General features: G+C 36.0%; 1 protein-coding gene across 1 annotated transcript in view; it reads right to left on the bottom strand.

The window, feature by feature from the left end:
• The window catches only part of LOC110375244 (RYamide receptor), an 89,769-nt gene extending 81,949 nt beyond the window's left edge, over positions 1 to 7,820 (bottom strand). Inside the window, exon 1 of the mRNA XM_049838852.2 lies at positions 7,413 to 7,820. The gene's annotated coding sequence lies outside the window, so the exon portion shown is untranslated. The remainder of the gene's footprint in view (positions 1 to 7,412) is intronic.
• Positions 7,821 to 14,606: the final 6,786 nt, after the last annotated feature.

Genomic DNA, 14,606 nt, shown 5'->3' with positions numbered 1-14,606 from the left:
GGCCATCTGGAGTCCAAGTGAAATAAAGTACAAAAAAATGATTGAGCGTATACATAACAAATATATACGTTTTATGTATATGAAAATGTATAACATATATCCGGGATATCCATTACTGTACCCCACCTTATTCTGCCTCGGTATGGTAGGTTACTACAGATTGGAAGTCAGACGTGAAGTGGCTTTGGCGACTTACCTGTTAAGAGTTCTGAGAGGTGACATAAAAAATTCGGGTGTTCTAACAGAGATAGGTTTTTGTGTACCGGACGAGTACGTGGGGCGGCGGCGCAGGCCGCGGCTGCTGGTGGTGCCGCGCGCGCGCACTAACTTGCTGCAGCGCGCACCGCTCACTCGCGCGCTGCGCACTCTCAACACGGTGGCTGACCACATCGACATATTTAACTGTACACTGAGCGAATTCACAAGGGCCACTTACTGTGTAGTATGTAAGGATTAGTAGTTATTTTGTACTGTGTAGTTAAGATTTAGTTAAGGAGATATTAATTGTAAGTAGGTAGGTACTATGTCGCATTAGATTTAAGTCTGTAAAGCAGTGGTTCTTAACCTTTTTGACATGAGGGACCACTTAACTAAAGTTTGTCTTGCCGGGGACCACCTCATCAGTTTACCTAAATTAGCACTCATTTCTTTATTATTTATCAAAAAAAAACTGAATTTTTGGGTCAGTTCTACTCAAAGCTGAACGCATGGCGGCAGTTGTGTAGGTAAGCAAATGCAAATAAACAAAAACTTGTCTACGTAGTTTCCAAATGCGCGAGCGAAGCGAGCGCGAAATTTTTATCGGACTTAAATCAAATATTACGTGAAATGTAGCCCAAACGTACTTAACTTTTTGTTTGTTGACAAATGCAAAAATAAGGGCCATAATATAGTTTCCGAATGCGCGAGCGAAGCGAGCGCGAAATTGTATCGGACTTAAACCAAATATTACGTAAAATTTAGCCCAAACGTACTTAACTTTTTGTTTGTTAACAAATGCCAAAACAAGGGCATATAGTTGCTGAATACGCGAGCGAAGCGAGCGCGAAATTTTAATTATTTTTTAAGACTCAAAACCAAAATTACGTAAAATGTAGCCCAAACATACATTTTCATGAATGGGCTAGGTACGACACACCCGATAGACGTCCATGTGAACGTCCCCGCTCGCAATTATAAGTCGATAAAAATTAAGTTAGATAACCTATAGCAACGTCGCGAAGCTAAGCTTCGCGGACCACTTGGAATGCCTCCAGGGACCACCAGTGGTCCGAGGACCACCGGTTAAGAACCACTGCTGTAAAGGCATAGTAACTTTGAGATGAATAAATAAATAAATAAAATAAATAAATAAAACTTATTTCGATAGTTCTGCCTTAGTTTATAGTACAATGTGGTGTAATTAATGTTAGAAGTGTCATCCTTAAAAAAAATCTGTTTTGGATTCAATAAGATTCACAAGCATTGCAGTAAACACACGCAGGTATACTAGATATGCAACTAGACATATATACCTATGTCTAGTTAAAGAAATCCTATCACTACAAGAACGTAATCCTTGAAATCGTACAACCATCTCAACATTTGATAAAAGCTTTTTATAGATCTTTTTGAAGGTTTCTTGATTACCGCCCGAAAGAAAAGTCTGGAAATGGATTACAAAACCTCTCTCTCTACAAACGCATTCACGACAAACAGGGTATCAAAATTGTATGTCCTTGTTTATTAACAGCCGCCGCTATCTAAGCATCATACGTAATTTACATGGTGTAGGTACCTTTGTACACCACGGGCGGCAACGCGGCGCGCTCATAACAATTAATCAACGTCAGAACCGAGTCAAGTCACAATCTGTTTATTTCAGTCTCGATAAAAACACATACCTCATAAAACACCTTCAATTTGAAAACTTTGAAACCCCGAAAAACTTGAATACTAAATCATAAGCAAAAATTTATATTTCACTGTATGTAAATTATCCGAAATCTATGCAAATAAGACCGTAAATCTTCGAAGTTTGTTTCAATTACCACACAAAAGCGTGTTCAGATTCAGTAGCAATTTTTTTTTGTAGCCGATTGCGTATGTACCTAATTGGTTTTTATTATCGAACATAATATTTAACAACAATTTCCACCTTTATATTAGCACGTAAGTAGAATATCCTGTGAATGTGATAAATAGGCTCCATATATGGGCATCAGATGCTCAAACTTATTAGAGCCATTTAAAGAGCCGTCATCTATAGAAAACATTAGCATAGGTAATCTGTAGGTATCTATATTGCCACATAGTTACGCTTTATTGATTTGATCATAGTAGATATTACGGTTACAGCTTGCCAAAATCAATTTGCATTTATGTGGTCGATATGTTTTGTAACATGCCACTAATAGAAAATAGGTAGGGTCAAGAAGGTCGATGAAAACATCATTATGAGGAGCATGACATGAAAAAAGCACATTGTGCCTAGTAAGGTCATAACACGAAGGTGAGGAAAAAGATTAGTTCTAGATACACACGTAGTCAGACATTGTAAAAATGCCTTTCAATATTGAAGCTTGCATATGGATGGCAAAGCAGGTATAGAAATCTCTATTCACTTTTTAAAAAGTTTTATTCAAGTCTGAAAAATCCTAACAGGCTTACCTATACCTACATAAAATAATAATGGTGCCACGACCGATTATCGGCTACGGCGGCTATTCTTTCTAATCATTTGCGGAGACAACGGTACCTACACCCTATTCCTTTTTACTTTCATACTCTCATGGTCCTTTGGGACGGCAATCCGACACGATCGGAAAAAGATCAGGAACGACGTTAACGTGCTCTCCGATGCACGGCTGTTCACCAACCCATTTTGATCCGATCTGGGAATCGAACTCAAACCTTGTACAAAAATCTTGCTACGCAACTACTAGACCACTGATAAAAGAATATCGAATAATTGTATGTTTCTAGACCGAATGAAATATTAAGATTTCCTAAAAATAAAAGTATAAAAATGTATGAGAGCACTTAAATACTGCTGTAACACAACGTGCTAACATAATCTTCTAAAATTAGCGAGTCTTTTTAATGACAGTGCCTAGGTACATAGCACCCTCATAAAGGTTTAGTCAGCATCGTTGGCATTACTACTACACGTTCAAACATTATTATTACCTAATAATATTAAAAGGAGCGCTTTAAAATTATTTAACAACTTTAAAGAACTATCTGAAGAGACTGAGTAAGATGAAACAAAGTAAAACCAACTCTTAATTTGAATGAGAAACATTAAAATAATTATTTGAGACTAAAAGCTTTAGACGGTTTTACAAGACATTTATTTGTCAAATATTTGCCAAACTATGGATGTTTAAATAAAGTCTTCGTTTGTATGAAAATAGGAAGAAAATATTTTTCAAAAAATTCTCAATTTTATTTTGACAAAAGAAAATCTAGATTTGCACGAACTATACTCGTACATATTTAAAGCAAAATCAAAAATGTAGAGATAGGAGGAGATAACAGATTTTAGAAAATTACCTATAGTATAGATACTTGAAATAAATAAAAATAAAGTTTTAAATAAAATACGAAATCCATTTTTATATCATGTACACTGCGATCGTAAAAATGTCAGCACAGTAATTATAAGCAGTTTTATTTGAAAACATGACTGTTATCGTTTTATCACATAATAACATGTACGTATATTTTAGCTATCACGTATATTAAAGAGATTCTTACACGATATTACTTGACACTAATATAAATGTCGTTAAATAGAAATTAGAAATAGATGAAAAGCGCAATTTCAGACTTGGTTTTGGTTTAATTTGCTACAGCAGCCTGAAATTTAGTGAGCGCGCCATGTGTAATACAATGCAAATTGTGTTCGACGCGTGTCACCCAGAGTTTGCTTTCAGTAATCAAATATTAAGCAAATCATGTTGCAAAATTTTCATTATGACCAGCATAATGTAAACGAACAAATTGATTCAATAGAGCTTTCTGTTGGAAAGTTTTAATGAAAATCACAAGCACTGAAGCTTTTCAATAGTTAGACATATTTGAGATTAAATGAAGTTTAAAAATGTAATTATTTCAATTATGTGAAAATACGTATTTTTTTACTAAAATTGTGTACGCCTGAATATACCAACACATTTATTTACTACTAACTGTTGCCCGCAACTTCGTCTGCGTGGGCAATATAGAATAGTCAAAATACTATCTACTTATCCCGTAGGTGCACTCTTTCACGTCACAGTATAATTAGGATTAGCACTTAGCAGTCGCATAGATTCATTGATCAAGGTTGTGTTGTGGATGTGACCATTTATTATTTATCTAAACAAAAGAAGTAAAGTTTGTGACGTTGTGAATATCTCTGGATCCAGTCAGCCAATTTGGAAAATTATTACGTATGGTGCGTAAGTAATTTTCACAGGAAACAGTTATAATCTATGTCTATATGCTTTGAGTCTGACAAAGCTGTCATTTGTACATTTTCTGCAGCTGCTGCGACTAATCAGAAGCCAGAAAGTCTGTCAGTCTTACCATGGATATCGGCTTGTGGAGTTGACTGGATTGAAGATAGGTAGATAGGTAGTCGCTCCAAGCTAAATATTGGTACTCAAACAGATTCGGTGACTGGAAGCCAACACCAACATAGTTGGGGAATAGCTGGATGGATGATAAAATGAGTCATCATCATCAGCAGGCGCATAGGGTAGGATAGTTTCACTACTGGGGAGAAACACTTGTATGACGGGGATTTTCTGTGCACTTACTCACTATGGTAAGGCTGACCCCACATTAGGCGTGCGCGATCCTCGGGCGTGTGAGTAGCGCGGGCGTCGCGAGCGCGCTGCGTGAACGCCAGCAAATCGAAAGAAACATAAGTGTTGTATACTGTGCGTCACTACCGCACACCGGGAAAATTTCGCTCTTGCGGAAGACGTTTATATACCATATTTTGTGTCACACAGGACGACAGTATCCACCGAAACACTTTCAAAGATCTGATGAACGAACAAATCAGACCTGACTTGGGTGGCCCCAGGTGACTGGGGCCAATCAGAGCTCTATGAAGCGATCATATGCTTTGGCACTGTTATTGTGGTTTCTGAAAATTTATTCACCTCATTCAACGATGAATGTAATTCTGATGGTACTATTAAGAACACTTGCTTAGCGCAGAAGCTGACGTTGGCAGGTCGACTCTTTTGACTTCTCGAATAGGATACCATTGGTTTTTGTGCAATGCACACCTGCAATGCATGCTGGATTAGGATAGGATACAGGTGGATAGGATTTGCAACAGAAAACAATTCTGTCTTTGTGATTGAATGACATCAAACGTAGTTTTATATAAAAGGTGTTTTTTTAGACTTGTCTCGGGTCTTACTGAGACTGTTCGTAATCGTGACCAGTGTATTTGCGATCAGAAGTTGAAAGTAAGCATGTCTCTGGTATGCGACGCGCAATTTGTTCGTTTTCAGACGCACAAAGCATTTTACGTGTGTATGGTATTAAATCGAGAAAGCTCCCATTTCTTATCTGCACTTTGTATCTGGGCTTGTTCTTAAAGCTACAGAAACCTACATTACCTACCTACCTCACGCTTAGCAGCGCTTGCGAGAGACAGATCCTCATTTCTTCTAGGATTAAGTTTACATATTAAAACCGACTCCACGTAGTCTTGTCTGCCCTACCCCTAGAGTGCAATTCAAAACCGCGTAGGCGCGGAGGGGCGAGGCGGCCTGCGAGCTGAGGCGCAGGTAGTTTCAGCGCTCGCCGCCGCGGCTGAGGCTGGCCGGCGGAGCCGGCCAGCAAGCCGAAGCTGCGGTGGTGAGCGTGAAAACCATCTGCGACGTAAGCTCGCATGGGACCGCCGGAGCCCCGCAGTGCCGGAGCCGTGACAGAAGCCATGCTTGCTGCATGTTGCGTGCTTACATTTTACTACTGAGTTACACACAAATTCATATAATAAGCGACGTACGTTTGGGAACCCCAGTATATTAATTGGTATTTGGGAAATATTCTAGCGATCGTTAGCTTTTTTAGTCTAACAAAAATGACCAAATTAGGAGTCATGGTATTACATAATTGGTAACATCTAAGTAGTGACAATATATAATATTTGGTCTAAAGTGTATTTTAAAGGCGTCCATATATTTTTTTAGTAGTTAAAAATACGAAAAAATGGTTTTACCTAATAATATTTTTGTAAACGTTATTTGGTGACCATTTATCCATTTTGGTAACCGTTTAGAATTTTTTTGGTAGTAAAATAGGTACTTTTTTTTGTTAGTGTTTAAACACAAGCCATTGGATTTTGATGTGGCACGGCAAACTGACAAACACTATTGAAATGTCTATCGAAAAATTACACTACGGGATGGAGCTACTTTAACCTTGGCTAAACAAAATTTTCATTTTTTTTTTCTTCCGAAGTTACTTATGAAGGTGTGATTTTCTGTGTAAAGATTAATAGGCCGATCAACTAATATAAGTACAACATTCAAATGTACAGTTTTGACAAACAGATTGCGTGGCGTAATATTTTACATCTTGAATTCACAAAATTAATCATATCTTTTGATAGAGTGAATCGATTTCGATGAAACAAAAACTAAATAATACCCCAAGTTACGTAAAATTTTTGTATATAAGCATTGTCTGCATTGAATTCGTAGATTTTACGTGAATCCCGAACAAACAAACAGATAAACAGACAAACAGACAAAAATGACAAAAATGGGTTCTGTTAGTTATCCTTTAACATGCTGGCTATTTTTTTTGTCAATTTCTTCAATGTACAAAAATTACTTTTCTACAGATTTATTATATGTATAGATATAGATTAATCGAGATCATATTATAAACAGCATCTTTTGTTTATGTTTCAAAAAGAGACAGTAATTATTGAAGTTTATTTTCATTTTTCTTACTACCAAAAATCCTTACTACAATTCAAATAAATACATCTGACGCAAATGAACGAGAAAAGTACTCGCGATAAATATTTCAAATGCGGTTTCATAAAAAAGTACCTATCGATTTGAAATTATCGCTCTATAAAAACACTTGATAAAAGTAATAATGTGAGCACCTGTTTGATTGTGAATCCATAAGTATGATAAAAAAAAGTACATATTCAACTCTAGAGAAAATGGTACCTTTTCATAGACAGAAGTGTTAGGTACCCATTGCGCAAGTTTTATCGCACTCGAAATAATAAATACCAAAACGGTTAATAGATCCGTGGAAAAAATAAAATGGGAACACTTACGTCGAAATATCATAAGCTGTGTTACACACTGAATAATAAAAAAATTGTTCTATATTTGATATAGGCATAGTGCTCGTTATACCTTTGAGAGACTACTAAAAATATAGTAAAATTATTGCATTACCTACAAAAATCCGATGAGTAGGTACGGCCAGTATTTCAGTCCAGTTCCTTTAACTAAAACTTTATAGATCCTACGATCATAAGAGTTTAAAGTTACAAGCGAATTCTGAAGCACTTTCGCACTACTAAAACACCACCATAAAATCGTAACAGAACTAAATAATAAAGCGAAAGTCACACTAGAGTAAAAATAAATAAATATTTTTAAATTAAACTGCACAATCACTGGCGAGTTAAACGAATTAATTTATACAACAAAAAAAATAAGCGTTGTTGTATACGCAAGCCGGTTAACCGTGGATAAGATGGCGGGCCAGAGACGAGCGTTCGACACGCCACGGCTACCAATCTGCCCTGTGACTGTAAGCGCGAAACAAGGCGGGCGAACCACACGACATTCGTACCGCGGGAAAATTGCCCGCTGAAGCTCTCGCCCGACTAGCTCCCACTTATCCAACTTTTACCCGCATTTTTATCAAATGTTCCTTTTAGATTGCTTAAATACTCCTTTGTTGAAAGTTTTTTTTTTCAATTGACTTTCTTTCTTTTCCCTTTTGTTTCTCTGTTTTAGTAGGGAAGCAACCTTTCTTTTAGTTCAATTTTAGTCATGATTGATGGCACCATCAAATGCCATTCTTCAAAATTCTTGTCGTAAGTTGTAAAGTCAGTAATTATGAATAAAGGGGATGTTGCAAGAAGGAAAATAAGTAACTGGCGGCGTTTTTTCCCGTTATGAAAGAAGGAGCTTGTTATGTACAGCCAATAAACTACAGCCTTTGGTCTGGCCAAATGAGGCCTTTAGTAGGCATGAAACATTCGGTCCTAGACAGCGCCTATTATATTATTTTTTCCACAATATAAGAAAAACTAAAATCACAATAAAATGAGCTATGAAAGCGATATAGAACTGAAACGTGCGAAAATTATTTCTATTCTTTGCAAACATTTCTATGAGACTACATATAGAGCAAATAAACTATCTTTTTCTCTCTTTAAATAGACCAGACATAAATACGTCAACTGAAAAGACTTTTATCAAAAAAGTATTCAGATTCGTTAAACTTCATTCCAGTCCTTGAGAACTAACGTAAAGTAAAGAACATGTTTCAGACAGCAAGACATTAGGATTTCTTCTTCAAACCTAAAATGTAGTTACACAAGTATAGAATCGGATGAAGCCTGAGAGCATTTATTATTTGTCTGTCTACTCATTCAGAATAAACTACCACGGCAAAAATGTGACAACTGATTGCAGGCATACATGTATAAGAATTTACTTTAAACATCATAATAAAGTAACGTTACGATGTATAAATAAATATCTGAAATTGATAGATGTCTGGATAACACAGTTACAGTGCAAAACACTTAGTTTGGTCACCTTTATAGTACTTCTACCGCGACAGTTTTTTATGTGAATGGTAAAAAATATGGTCCTTTGGGTTGCTTTTCAAAGGTTTTACTGTATATTTTTTCCTTGGTTTTTTTCTTTTTTTTATAGCGGCCGGATGTCTGCATTCGTGCTCAGTTGATTTCAATAGACTCAATACCTTACTCTTTTTATATAGATTTGTTTTTTATATATTTAAGTGATGTGATATAATATATACCTTATTATACTTATAAGTAGGTACTCATCTGATATAATATTTGCGAAAAAAAAGAGGTTTTACAATATACATAAACCGTTTTGTAAGTGGCAAAATAGCAAACAAATAGCATAATTTTTAATTGCCATCATATAAATAAATACTATGTAGGTATAGGTATAACGTATGGTAATAATTTTGGTTGATATCATAACCGCCTGAAGCGCATAACAGTTTCGATTTATGTCAGAGTACATAACCAATCTAACTGTTTTCAGTAATTACCTAACAGTAGAATTTAGCGCACTCCGAGGTCATACCATACATGGTTTGTATTTACTTAGCTATGTCTAGAATCATTTGTTACTTGGATATTATTTAAGCCATTAGTTGTATACCTAAATCAAGTAAATTATGTATAAGCAGACTATATTAATTATAGAGATCCAGAGGTCGTCAAAATCAGTTTTCAATAAACAGCTCAAATGAAAGTAGATTCATTAAATTACTTAGGTAGCAAACGAATTTATGCATAGAATGAATACAATTTTCAATATGATTGATCGACGACGTCACAATATTCACAAATTACACAAATTTCTTCAGAAGTGTCGGCTTTCTTCAGTTATTACTTTAGATTCGAATATCTTACTGCAGGCATTAATTTAAAATATCACATTTTCTCAAGTAAAAGCGCTTGCGGCACAAAGAGTGTCATTTGTAACCGACCTGAGACATCGTAACTTGGTAAGAGTAGCGGATGCAGTAAAGGTATGTTTTTATACATTTTTCCAGAATCCTTGCATACCTACTGGAAATGTTGGAAGAATGTTTTAATTAACAATTGCCTAGTGTTAGGTAACGTATTTTCTACGAAGTTCTGTCCATTACAGTATTTTTATAGGTTAGTTTAACAATTTTATTAAAGACAGATTTATTCATGTTTAAAAATTAAACACGTTTGTAATTCAAACATTTCAGGAATTGCCTTTGGAGCCACCAAAAATTATCACGTAAATAGCGAACATTTTTATTACAATTAGATTCGTCGTATTTTACAGTGGTTTTACTTGAATCCCACCATGTCGGCATTCGTGTAGATGTAGAAAGAATTATCAATAAAAAATGTAGTATTATATATAGGTACAAATAATATAATCGTAAACAGAAAGTTGTCATATCATGAATATATACGAGTATTTGTGAATAGTTATCTTACATTCGTATTCAACGACCATATCAAGCCAACGCCATATATTTTCATTCAAACATATTATTATGATTTATTTACCTCGACAAGTGAGTCTTTCACTTAGAATGATAAATCAGGAATTACACGCACGTCCATATATGCGTCACAATCGTATGAACACTGAATAAACCTGTAGGCTGTAATTTGTAGTGAATTCGACGCCACAAATGTCGGGCACATTAGAAATGGCGGCCCTGCCAACAAAAGCTTACACACAAGAAACATCCAAATGAAAAATAGCATGAAATTTAACACAACCACGAACGCTGTTTATGTCTATGTTCACTATTAAGCTAATAACCGTATTTAAACTAAAAATATGAAATTACTGCACTTTAGTGCTTCAATTTACAACAGAATGCCGTAAATATCATAGCTTTGTTTAGATAACGGAGCTTATTTCACTCGTCTATTGTAATGAGGTAAGATTAATTACTGTTATTTGTCTGATGTTATTGTTAATAGAGTGATAGGGAACATCAATAATCTGATAGCTGTTATTGTCATCTAGTACAGTTTACAGTGAAACTTGCTTGATAAGTTTATTAAAATCTACGTAAAATTAAAGCACATCAAATCTTGGATTGTGAAAAAATATTATAAACATACATTTTTATATACTTCAAAGCTTTTCTGTACAAAGCCCTTGACTTAGACATAGGTCTTAGCTGTCTATCCAGGCATTCAAGAATAGCACCGGTTAAAAGTGTCAGATAAAAATACTAGCCATTCAGTAAGGTAGTGGTGCTGACTGCCCAAAATAGAAGCTGAACGAAAATGTACGAATAGCCACCGGGGAAAAGGTTATTTAGAAGAGCCTTTAGAAAATCGATAGCGTAGAAAGTTTCTGAACATCATTTTTAAAATGAAAATAAATAATAAATGAGATTGCATGCGTTTTATTTTGTCATCACTGTTCGATGTCAAGCGACACTCAAGTTCTGAGAGCTCTCGTTTTACTAAAATTTTGAATCAGAATTTTCATTTTGTACAACCATATTTAAAATACTGCGCGACTTTTAGATAAAGTTTTTCTGAACCGTCACTTACAGCAGCAGCTTAAGTACTCACTTTCATTTGTCTTGTTTAATGGTTTTGTTACACATTTAAAATCAGCTTATATCAAGTAATCAATTAGGTTATCGTACTTCTATATGTACTAGTCACGGTAAAGTTAAACCAACTTTCCATTAGTGAGACTTCTTTATGCTCCATTGAGAAGGTCTTTTACGTTTTTTTCACTTGTGCTTCAGGCATTACAAATTAATTTTACAGAGTGCCCTGAGTCTGATCTGACCTGCATGTTGTGAATTTCATTAGATTTTTTTTTTCAATAAAACAACTCACAAGCGCGGCTGCTGAGCACGAATCGGGCCGAAATCGCTTTGTGGGTTTTAGAAACTTTCACAAAGCAGCCTAGAAGTTGGTGATTGATACACCTCTGCATCGGAGAGCACGTAAATGTCGATCTCTCTCCGGCTGTGTCGGATTGCCGTCCCATTGGACTATGAGAGTGAAGGAATTCAAGGAATAGTGAGTGCACCTGTGTCTGCCCAAATGCTTGTGCACCATAATATGTCCTGCGCAGTTGGCTGATCTCCTTACATGAGAACAGCTGCCGCATCCGATAATCGGCTAGGACAGTGGTTCTTAACCGGTGGTCCGCGGACCACTGGTGGTCCCTGGAGGCATTCCAAGTGGTCCGCGAAGCTTAGCTTCGCGACGTTGCTATACGTTATCTAACTTAATTTTTATCGACTTATAATTGCGAGCGGGGGTTTTCGCATGGACATATATCGGGTGTGTCGTACCTAGCCATTCATGAAAGCCCCCCTAATTCATGAAAATGTATGTTTGGGCTACATTTTACGTAATTTTGGTTTTGAGTCTTAAAAAATAATTAAAATTTCGCGCTCGCTCCGCTCGCGTATTCAGAAACTGTATGCCCTTGTTTTTGCATTTGTCAACAAAAAAAAAAGTTAAGTACGTTTGGGCTAAATTTTACGTAATATTTGGTTGAAGTCCGATAAAATTTTCGCGCTCGCTTCGCTCGCCTATTCAGAAACTGTATGCCCTTATTTTGGCATTTGTCAACAAACAAAAAGTTAGGTACGTTTGGGCTAAATTTTACGTAATATTTGGTTTAAGTCCGATATAATTTCGCGCTCGCTTCGCTCGCGTATTCAGAAACTATACTATGGCTCTTATTTTTGCATTTGGCAACAAACAAAACGTTAAGTACGTTTGGGCTACATTTTACGTATTTTTTGGTTTAAGTCCGATACAAATTTCGCGCTCGCTTCGCTCGCGTATTCAGAAACTATGTGCCCTTATTTTTGAATTTGTTAACAAACAAAAAGTTAAGTAAATTTGGGCTACATTTTACGTAATATTTGGTTTAAGTCCGATAAAATTTTCGCGCTCGCTTCGCTCGCGCATTAGGAAACTACTTGGGCAAGTTTTTTTAAGTAGAACTGACCCAAAAATTCAGATTTTTTTTTTGGTCAATAATAAAGAAATGAGTACCAATTTAGGTAAACCGATGAGGTGGTCCCCGGCAAGACAACTTTGGTCAAAGTGGTCCCTCATGTCAAAAAGGTTAAGAACCACTGGGCTAGGAGGACATCATCATCATTAAAATTATTGCAAATCGTACTGGAATAGGTTTTCCGCCGTTCTTGGCTAGAAATAAAATTCATTTTAGGTCTAATCAGTTTTTCACTGATCATCAGATTTTTTTAAATTATAATATACGAGATTAAATCGAAAATACGGATTTGATGCCGAGCGGTCGACTTATTACGTTTACTGCCCATTTTACAGGAATTGAACACAATTTCCAAAATGTTGAATGAAGTAGGCAAAGAACACACATACACCACTTGCCAAGTGCTAAACTCCCACGGTAAAATCCCTATAACCCATTAGATTTGCAAGTCAAGTACGAGTAAAAGGTTTGACTTTAAACCATTAAAAGTTTGCCGAATATCTGAACTCCGATTTATCGAGATAGCTGTAGTTTTTTTGATTCCGATGGTAACTAAAGTTACCCAAGTACTTATCTGTATGTGACCCTGACTATTTCATTTAGAACACACCAAAAAACAGTACGTAGGTACTAATACTAATGAAAGCCTACAGACCTACTTACCGGCCGACCCAACACATTAGGGCTCAATTACATGACGGTGATCACTACACGATATACAATTAGAGATACTTAGCTGTAATGAAAACGTTATATCTACATTTTGGCTAGATTCACTCAACTTTAGAACGATTTAATGGGTCCTAACTCTAAGCCACTCAGTGGTCGGGATTTGAATGTTCGGGAATTGAAATCCCTGAAACGTAAATAGATGACCCGATTGAAACGAAAATATGGATAGGGATTTTCAAAAGCATGTAAAACAAAGTATTCATATATATAGCCCGGACTTTTCAGAGCTCTAGATATCAAGCACAGATCCAAGATGTGTTCCACTTAAATCTTCTTCAATCAACTAATCTCCGTTTGATAACTTATCCTATAAGATAAGCTTAGCAATTAACATATGCAGATTAATCTAAGATGACAGAGATAGACCCGTTTGCGTGCTATCGCAAGTCTTTAACTCCTTAGCATACCTATGTCATTTTCATATTTCCGTATAATTAAACTTTCGGTTATCTCGGCACCCTATATATCATGTCCTATGTCACGCCTCATGGTTTTTAGATCCTATCTATGTATACTAATATTTTAAATCTGAAGAGTTTGTTTGTTTGAACACGCCAATCTCAGAAAGTACTGGTCCGATTTGAAAAATTCTTTCAGTGTTCGCCCGTGGTGTTAGCCCATTTATCGAGAAACGCTATAGGCTATATATCATCACGCCAAGACTTATAGGAGCAGAGCAGTAATGAATAGTGTTTCAAAATCGGGAGATATTTTGTTCTTTTGAAAGCTTCTGCTGCGTGCGCTGCGTAAACGGTTAAAGTTTCGCTAAAATGGTGTATGACAGGATTGGTTCCCTTTAAAACTTCTAAAAAATGTCTCATCATAACCTTTACACAGGGATCTTACCAAAATCTGTTCCTCATGGGGTTAAACGGGGGTTGATAATTCGCATGGAAGTCCTATTTTAGAAGTGAGGGTCTTAAAATTTGTAGTTAGCCCGCTTACGATTAAAAAAAAATTTTAAGGACTAAGTCGCATGCGACCGCTAGTAATAGATAGCTAGATATATCAGATTCAATTCTCAAAAGGTTTTCTACGAACTGAACGTACGCGAAAACTGTCACATTATTCCAAGAACCATGTTTGACAATAAATTATAAGGAACCCTTTTAATTTTTTATTTAATAATTCAAA

The sequence above is a fragment of the Helicoverpa armigera genome, chromosome 12 (assembly GCF_030705265.1).
Source record: "Helicoverpa armigera isolate CAAS_96S chromosome 12, ASM3070526v1, whole genome shotgun sequence".
Taxonomy (NCBI): Eukaryota; Metazoa; Arthropoda; class Insecta; order Lepidoptera; family Noctuidae; genus Helicoverpa; species Helicoverpa armigera.
This window is presented reverse-complemented; position numbering and strand designations above follow the sequence as displayed.